General features: G+C 45.4%; 1 protein-coding gene across 4 annotated transcripts in view; it reads left to right on the top strand.

The window, feature by feature from the left end:
* The first annotated feature begins 1638 nt into the window (after positions 1 to 1638).
* Positions 1639 to 8926, top strand: part of Luzp1 (leucine zipper protein 1) — a 75502-nt gene continuing 68214 nt past the window's right edge. Inside the window, exons 1-2 of one of the 4 annotated variants that reach the window (XM_063288465.1) lie at positions 1671 to 1752; positions 8826 to 8914. The gene's annotated coding sequence lies outside the window, so the exon portion shown is untranslated. Of the gene's footprint in view, positions 1753 to 8825; positions 8915 to 8926 lie in introns of those variants that run through there. The other 3 variants (XM_006239274.5, NM_030830.2, XM_063288466.1) reach the window with 3 other exon arrangements.

The following is an 8926-nucleotide window of genomic DNA, read 5'->3' on the forward strand; positions in this document are numbered from 1 at the left end:
GTGTGGTTGCTGGGAATTGAACTCAGGACCTCTGGAAGAGCAGTCAGTGCTCTTAACTGCTGAGCCATCTCTCCAGCCCTCCCAGTTCTAAACTTTCTTTCTTTCCCTTTCTTTCTTTCTTTCTTTCTTTCTTTCTTTCTTTCTTTCTTTCTTTCTTTCTTTCTTTCTTTCTTTGAGACAGGATTTCACTTTGTAGCTCTGGATGTCCAGGAACTTACTATGCAGACCAGGTTGCCCTCAAACTCACAGAGCTCTGCCTGCCTCTGCCTCCCAAGTGTTGGGATTAAAAGCATTTGCCACTCTGCCAGTCTCTGCAGTTGAATTTCTGAATGTTTTGGCTTTACCTCCTGAGTGCTGGAATTACAGCTATGCTCTACCACATCAGTCTATGTAGTGTTTGTATTGAAGCCAAGGCATTGTGCATACTAGACAAATGCTCTACCAACGGAAATGTATCCCTAGCCCCAAAGGTACTCCATGTTGGCCCTAGACATGGGATCCTCCGGTCTCTTCAGCATTTGCCTACCAGCACTCATGGCCATGAATAGCATTGTTTTTTAAGTCATGCTCTTTTATTCGTAGTCCAGCTTGTCTCAAACTAGTAATGCACCTGCCTTCTGAATGCTGGGATTTTAGATAGGAATATGTCACTACCACACCCAGCTGGAGGCAGAGATCTGATGCAAGTTATAATGTATCCATGGCCCTGTGAGAGCTCAAGTCAATGCCATCAGGTACTGAGAGCCTAGAGAGCTGGTTTTTGCCTTGGGGGGACTAGGACGACATGCACGGGAGATGAGGTGACAAGCAGGAGGCCGGATGTGGGAAAGCAGTGGGTGTGCTGTGGGAAGTTTAGGTAAACTTTAGAGTGTGCGTATGAAGGTAGGAAGTGAGCACACCAGGCCATGGATTTGGCCTTTGTTCCATAGGCAATAAAGAGCTTACACAAGAGGCGTCTCCAGAGACCAACCATACTCCTGCAGTCAGAGAGGAAGCAGCTCTCAGCCATCTGTGTCCCGGCTTGTGCAGGCTGCTGGGTGCCAGTGCGTGGGAGGGCGTCCACAGAATGTCTCTGAATGTGGCCTGTGCTCTGCAGGGCTACCTTTAAAGTCCTTTCCCTCCAGAGGGGCTAGGGGAGGGTTCTCTGGGCCCTAGTACTTTGCACATAGAAGACATTGGTGGGACTTTTTGAGACCATCTGGCCACTGCCGATTCCCATTTTAAAGAAGGAAAAAGTAAGGACTATAGATGGGAAAGAACTTTCCTGGCAGCACATGGGAAATAATGTGGAGTTCGTGGGGCTAGAAGTCATGATCTCTGAACCACGCCCAGTTCCTTCTCCACTCTCACTAAATGGTGTTTGGCTGAGCGATTGCTCCATTTTAGGCTCTAATCCCTTTGCATGGAAGATTTTACTGCACCCCCCTTCCCACTAACGTCTCTGAGAGCGTTCCTTTGGAGTGCAGTCTTGCTTTCCAAGTCAGGTTTCCTTCGGAAACTAGCCCAGGTCCGGGGCACCTAGCTAGGAAGGCAATGAAAACTTGGCTGGGTTCAAACCCTAGGCTTGGAAGTGGGAGGGCAAAAGAAAGGTAGAGAGGGGCGTGGCTTAACAACCGCCCCGCCCCCGGAGCGCTGACGCCACACAAGGCCCCGCCCCTCATTGTCAGTCTGGGGGAGCCTGAGTAGGCGCCGGTCGCTGGGAGCTGAGCGCCGGATCCTCTGGCGGCGGGATCGCGGGCCGCAGCCGCTGAGGTGAGTCGGCGGCGGGAGTGTGGCCAGGCGGGCGGCCCGGGGGTCCGGCCTGTGTGCAGGGGGTGGGAGGATCTCGGCCGGGGTGTCCCGGGGGCGGCGGGGAGTGCGCGCGATTTCTGGAAGCGGAGCCGGGAAGGGGAGCCGGTGGGCCAGCCCGAGAGAGTGTGGCCAGAGTTGGAGGGAGAGACTCAGAGATTTTTTTTCTTCCTGAGGAGGGGGAGGGACGTTTCTGAGGAGACTGGGGAGACGCCGAGTGAGGGCGAGCGCGGCTGTGGTGGCCAAGGAGGCGTCGGGGTCCTCGCCGGGCTCCGCGGGGCGGCGGGCCGGGAGGAAGGAAGTGAGCGGACAGGAAGGGCCGCGGCCGGTGTGCGGGACGCGGCGCGCGGGGGACGGGGAGAGGCCCGCGGCGGCCCCGGGGCGTCCGCAGCTGTCGGCCCCGGGGCTGCGGCCCGCCCGCGCGACTCCCGCGGGCGCGCTGCTCCGTCTCGCGGCCAGACCGCCGCGGCCCGGGAAGGAATTCGAGGCATTCGCTTTGTTTAAGTTGCCAGTCGACAGTCCCGAGGACTAATTAATGGTGGAATCTGCAGGGGCACTCGGGTAGCCGCCGGCCCCCTCCCGCCGCCGCGGTGAACTTTCCGCAGCGCGCACCCCGCCCCGCGGCCCGGCAGGGAAGGGAGCCATGGCTTCCCGAAGCGCAGGAATGAAGTGCGGTTTCGGGAGCCGCTTTTGGCCTGCGCTTGGCCAGGCGACTAGAGAGGGGAAGCCGGCGTCCGGGGCACGCGGGGCTGGTGGGTTCCGCAGCCCGGTGGGGACCTCTCCGCGGTGCCTGCGGTTTCTGCTAATTACCTCGCAGGAGCCTCCGCCGGCCGAGAAAGACCCATCTCGCTGTGGAGCATCTGTTTCTTCATCGCGTCAGCCCCTTTCCTAACACTGCAGAGCTTGTTGTGGCTTGTTTCGGAAATGCCGAGGCGGGTGCTCACACTTCGGGGTGGGAGAGGGGAAGAGAGCAGGCAACCCCCCATCCCCCTTCACACACCTCCAAAAAAAAAAAAAAAAAAAATCTCCGCAGTGTTCTTTAACCAAGGAGCTTGCAGATTCTCTGTCGCACCTTCGATGACTTGAATGACCTTGGGGGAAAGAATTGTGCTTCTGAGCGCCTCGTGGTGGCTTTTCTGTCCATTGAGGAGAAAATACTCTCTGGACCTCTGTGCCTTTTGGGAGATAATTTTGAGAATTGGGGTTTGTTCAGGGTATTTCTTTTCTTTCTTTCTTTCTTTTTTTTTTTTTTTTAAACCAACCGCTGTGGGTCTGGCTTAAGGATCTGAATAGTGACAGAGCAAGGAAGAATTCGGATCACCTAGGAAGATTTAGCAACCCCAGATGAGGGGAGGATATTTCCTTTGGGAAAAATCTGTACAGTATGTTCCAGATTGCCTTCTGTCACTTTGTGTGCATCTTTGGTGGCATTTGTGTGGTTAAATTCTATAACCCCCTTAGAAAATTCTTCTCTTGTTAGAAATAATTGTTTTGCACAGAATTTCCCCTTGGGGCAGATTAAGGTTTTGCTCAATTTACTCGGAAGAATTTTCCAGGTTTCTAAAATTAAATCACTTTTCTAAACATAGCAGCTAAAGTTTGAAAAACTAGAAATAGTGGGATGGTTAAGGGATGGATTGGACTGGGAAGGTAGGAAGGATAGGTTCACAGCTGACCATCCACTAATAGCATGGACTTGAAAAGAGATTTATCTTCCTGTGTCTGGGAATGTTCACATGAGTTCAGGTGCTCTCTGAGGCCAGATCCCCCTAGACTTTTAGGCAGCTGTGGTTGGGAGTTGCCTGACATGTGTGCTGGAAACTGAACTTTGGTTTACTGGAGAGCAGGAAGGGTGCTTAAACATTTTGCCCTCTCTCTAGTTCCCATGATATGGATTGGTAATTAGCCTTCCTTGATTTTTATTTATTTATTTATTTTTAAGCATGAAGACCAAGAAAGGAAACTAATAATGTTGAGTTGTCATTCAATAATACTGCTGGGGAGTGAGCATAATATATAGTCATCTCAACAAGTCTGTGAAATGCCAGTCCAGCAAACTGAAGACTAGAATGTAAAAGTGGCTATCCCAAACTCATGCATATGACCAGTAAGAAGTGGCACTGGAATTCAAAAGTCAAGTCAGTTTGGAAGTCCTACAGTTATTTCCCCCATGCTGCCTTGGATACTGAGAAACTTAGTTTGTACGTTTTTGAGTCAGTCCACTGGGTCACTGAGGATCTTAGAGTAAGTCACTCAAGTATTTTACAATAAATAGCCTTCTTCCAGAGAGTTGGCGGCAAGTTTTTGGTACAAAGCCTATATAAAAATTTGTACTTTTCATAGTAGGTGCTTAATGTTTTGCGTATGTTGGATTAAAACAATGGATACATAAGGTGCTCAGACATTTCATCTATATAATGGAAGTTGGTAGAAAGTTGTAATGATCATGCATTAGAGGCCACCGTTAAAGTGACATTCAGGGTCTAGAAATTGAAACATTTTCATGTGACAGTTTTGGGACAGTACTAACTCAGTAAAGGACACTGCTTGTAAGACTCAGATAATCCAACCTGAAGGATTTGTTACAAATTTTGATGCATATAATAGACACTCGGTAAATTTATTTGCTGAATGAATGAATGTATATGTTATTGATACATAATTTATATAAGATATAATTGGTCAATGTTAGGTGAATAGTTTGAGCTTTGCTAAAGTTATAGAATTATATCAGTTATAAAGTTACTACTACTGCCTTTATTCTTTTAAACTTTAAGGAATTGGTAACAGATTGATCCCAAGGAAGGTTAGATTTCTGTGCTTAGATTTTATACTGTGATCTCAGAATAAATATTAGGGAATTTATATGCCAACTTGGTAGGAAATAGGGAAACCTTAAATATTTAATGCTGAGCATAAGAGAGCATAATGATGACTATATTTGGGAAGAAGTAGATTTTAGTTACTTCTAGGCCATAGGATATATTTTTGCTAACAGTAATTCTAGTTAAATTTTCATTTTTTTTTTTCAAGACTGGGTTTCTCTGTGCAGCACTGGCTGTCCTAGAACTCTGTAGATCAGGCTAGCCTCAAACTTTCCGAGATCTGTTTACTTCCCATGTGTGCTGTGCCACCACCATCTGGCTATAGTTTCTTGTTGTTTGTTTGTTTTTTAACGATTTGTTTTTATTTTTATGTGCAGTAGTGTTGGTGTATATTTGTGTGAGGGTTTGGTTCTTCTAGAACTGGAGTTAGACAGTTGTGAGCTGCCATGTGGGTGTTGGAAATTGAACCAGGGTCCTGTGGAAGAGCAGCCAGTACTCTGAGCCATCTCTGTAAAATGTAAACATGTTCACATAATACTTAAGGGTCAGGATGCTGTGAGATGTTTGAGAGTCTTACCTTCCCATGTGTAACAAATTGATCTCTGACTTATTTTAGCCAATATTTTTCAAAGGAGAGGATATATTAGGCAGAATTTGTGACTTGCTAGGAAGACATCTGATTTTTCTTTCCTTATATTTTTGAGTCACTAAACTCGACTCAAATTGCTGTAGCTCAGGTCTTTCTTAGGAAATGCTAAAACCTTTCCTGCAGATCTTTTAGATTCCAGAGTCTAGAAGCAGCCACAATTCTATTTGTTTCCTTCTTTCTCTCTCATTTTTATTTATGTTGTACAGTCCTCCATTCCCATTTGTGAATTTGTCTGAGAAGGGAAAATCTTGTTAGCATCAACTATTGTCCTTCCCTCCTTCTACTATTAGGACATGATAATTAAATTAAAATGCCCTCCAGACGACTCAACATTTTGGGTGACTGTAGGAAGAAAATTATAGTAGCTTACTTCATAGTTATGAAGTAGTTATTATCCTTATTTTATACACAGGGGAGCTGAGCTCAGATCAGTTACTTTGAGACCCAGTGAGGAGCAGACAGGTTGGCTCTTTATTTCATTATACTGTAGTGTATTGGTCGGGGTATCTCAGAACATGCTTTAAGATACCGTGTTAAGATTCGAGCTGCGGGGTTGGGGATTTAGCTCAGTGGTAGAGCGCTTGCCTAGCAAGCAAAGGCCCTGGGTTCGGTCCCCAGCTGGGGGGGGGGGCAATTTGGGCTGGGGATTTAGCTCAGCGGTAGAGGGCTTGCCTAGCAAGCGCAAGGCCCTGGGTTTGGTCCCCAGCTCCGGGGGAAAAAAAAAAAAGATTCGAGCTGCAGTGTAGTAGGCCTGCTGCTGCTGTTTTCTCCTTGCCTTAGTTCCTAGAGAAGCCTCCTCAGTGCTAACAAATTTGTAGCCCATCTTTTATTGCACAGTTCCCTTCTTATACTCAGCATTTATCATTTTAAAGTGTGGTACTTCTATTCATTTACTGTTTGAGCCACTCCTTCCCTTTACATATGATCCACAGTTCCCATCACTGTAGTTTGTTGTTCGGGAACTTCATACTCAGCCTGTGCCCTCGCTCTGTTTTATCTGGACAGTCTTATTTATTTATTTAATTTGAGTTTTGAGACAGGGTCCCCTATAGCCCAGGCTGACCTCAGACTCACTGTGTAGCTAAGGGAGTAATTATAGTGTGTGTGCATTGCAGGGGATTACATATGCTGGGTAAGTGCTCTGCCAATTTTTTCTCCCCCACCCCTCTTTTTAATGCATCTCAGGTTGCCATGAGTATCCTCACGTCTCAGTTGCCTGAGCACTAGAATTATAGAACTGTAGACACATACCGTCCATGCCCTGACCAAGTCGTATTGTTAACTATGTGTTATTATAAACTTGGATAACACTTTAAAAACCTACCATACCTTTTCTGCTTTGGTTTAGTTTGTGGTACGTGATATCACATATGGTAGGTAAGTGCTCTTCTGCAGAACTCTATCCCCAGCCTGTTCTTACCTTGAATTTTGAGATAGTAGTTAACTGAGTTGCCTGGGTTTAAATTTATTCTTTTGTAAAGATTTATGTGTTTGAGAGGGAAAATTGTGTGAGAGAGAGAGACTGTGTGTGTGTGTGTGTGTGTGTGTGTGTGTGTGTGTGTGTGTGTTGGGATGTTCTGTAGGCAGGGCTTGAAGACTCAGGAAGAGACGTGGAAAGGGAGGGAGAAAGAGAAAGGGAGGAAGAGCTGAGCAATCTGTGGTTGACTGGAGAATTGTGGCATTTGTGAAACCTCTAGATTTTTAAGTTGGTGCTGGGATCTGAACCCTGGTCCCTCATATTTGTCCAGAGACAGTTTTTTTTTAATCCCTTTAAATGATTATTCTTTTTTTTTTTTTTTTTTTGGTTCTTTTTTTTGGAGCTGGGGACCGAACCCAGGGCCTTGCGCTTCCTAGGCAAGCGCTCTACCACTGAGCTAAATCCCCAACCCCGATTATTCTTTTAATAGTGGACTTCACCTGTCTCTGCTCTGGGAGAGGTTTTTGTTTTTGTTGTTGTTGTTGTGTTTTTGTTTTCTTCTTCTAGACAGGGTTTTAGAACTAACTGTCCTGGAACTAACTTTGCTGACATTGAACTCAGAGATCCACCTGCCTTTGCCTCCCGAGTGCCTCAGTTTATGTTGTGTATCAGAGATACCTCTCACTCCCCTGTCTTGTTAGTCCTTTCCCGTTACTCTCTATTATTGGCTTTTGTTGCTTTTCTTTGTAGGACCTATTATGATTTATAATGATATACCTGCATGCATGATTATTATCTGTTTTCCTACTACAAGCCATAGGAGCAAAGAAGTCATTTGTTTTGTTCTTGAGTGTATGTATCCCTAATACCTAGCACAGTATGATATATTGTATTTAATAAATAGTTAATTATATTCCAAAGTTAACACCTTTGTAGCATCTTTTTAGCCTCCTACCTCCCAACCCCCTTAGTTTTTCAAGACAGGGTTCTCTCCCTGGATGTCCTGGAACTCACTTTGTAGATTAGGCTGGCCTTAAACTCAGAAATCCACTTGCCTCTGCCTCTCAAGTGCTAGGCTTAAAGATGTGCACCACCACCACTGCGGCCACCACTTGGTGCTGCTTTACTCTTTTTTTTTTTTCCTTTTTTTTCCAGAGCTGGGGAGCTGGGGAGCTGGGGACCGAACCCAGGGTCTTGCGCTCGCTAGGCAAGTGCTCTACCGCTGAGCTAAATCCCCAACCCCGCTGCTTTACTCTTTAAGTGTTTCCATTCTTCAAGAATCAGCTGTCCTCATTGCTGTTATCCCGACTTTGGCATAGTAAATTTATTGTCCTCTGTGCTGTTGAGATGGTTCAGCAGGTAAAAGTGTTTACCACCAAGCCTAAACAGCCTAAATCTGGTCTGAGACTCTTATGGTGGAAGGAGAGCAACAATTCTTATAAGTTGTCCGTTGACCGCTACATGTATGCCATATCAGGCAAACATACACATATATGCACACACATACATGCATAGGAAGTAAATAAATAAAGATGTAATAAAAGTAAAAAACCTCTGTTTATATAGTATTTTTATTGATATTCCTTATGTTCTTGGCAAATAATATTGGCTTGTCTTAATCCTTATTTATCTTGTGGGATCAAAAGCTTCTTTATCAAAAATATTAAAAAAATTAAAACAAAATATAAATAGATATAGTGGTGCATGTGTTTAATCCCAGTATTTGGGATGCAGAGGCAAGTGGATCTTTGTGAGTTCAAGGCTGACTGGCCTACATAACGAGTTTCAGGACAAACAGTTACATAGTGAGACCCAGTCTCAAAAAAGAAGACAGATTACATTTATTGTGTATGTGTTTGCACGCACATGTTTGCATACCACAGTATATGTATGGAGGCTAGAGAAGGGTATTTGTGTATATTTCTCTCTTCAAGGCCTGGGTCAAACTCAGGTTGTCAGGCTTAGTAAGTGCCTGTATCCACTGAACCATTTTGTTGTTCTCTTTCTCTCTCTCAAAAAAGAAAAAACAAAACAAAAACACTAATCATTTACTTTGTGTGTCCTGTATGCTTGTGTGATGAGGTCAAAGGACAAGTTTATGGAGTCGTGGAGTTGACTTTCTTTTCCACCTTGATGTGTATTTCAGAGACCTAATTCAGGTTACCAGGCTTGGCAGCAGGCACCTTTACCCATGTAGTCATCATGCTGGCTCTCCCAGAAGTCTTCTTACAAGTCGTAAGGCTAATA

This window comes from Rattus norvegicus, chromosome 5 (assembly GCF_036323735.1).
Source record: "Rattus norvegicus strain BN/NHsdMcwi chromosome 5, GRCr8, whole genome shotgun sequence".
NCBI lineage: Eukaryota > Metazoa > Chordata > Mammalia > Rodentia > Muridae > Rattus > Rattus norvegicus.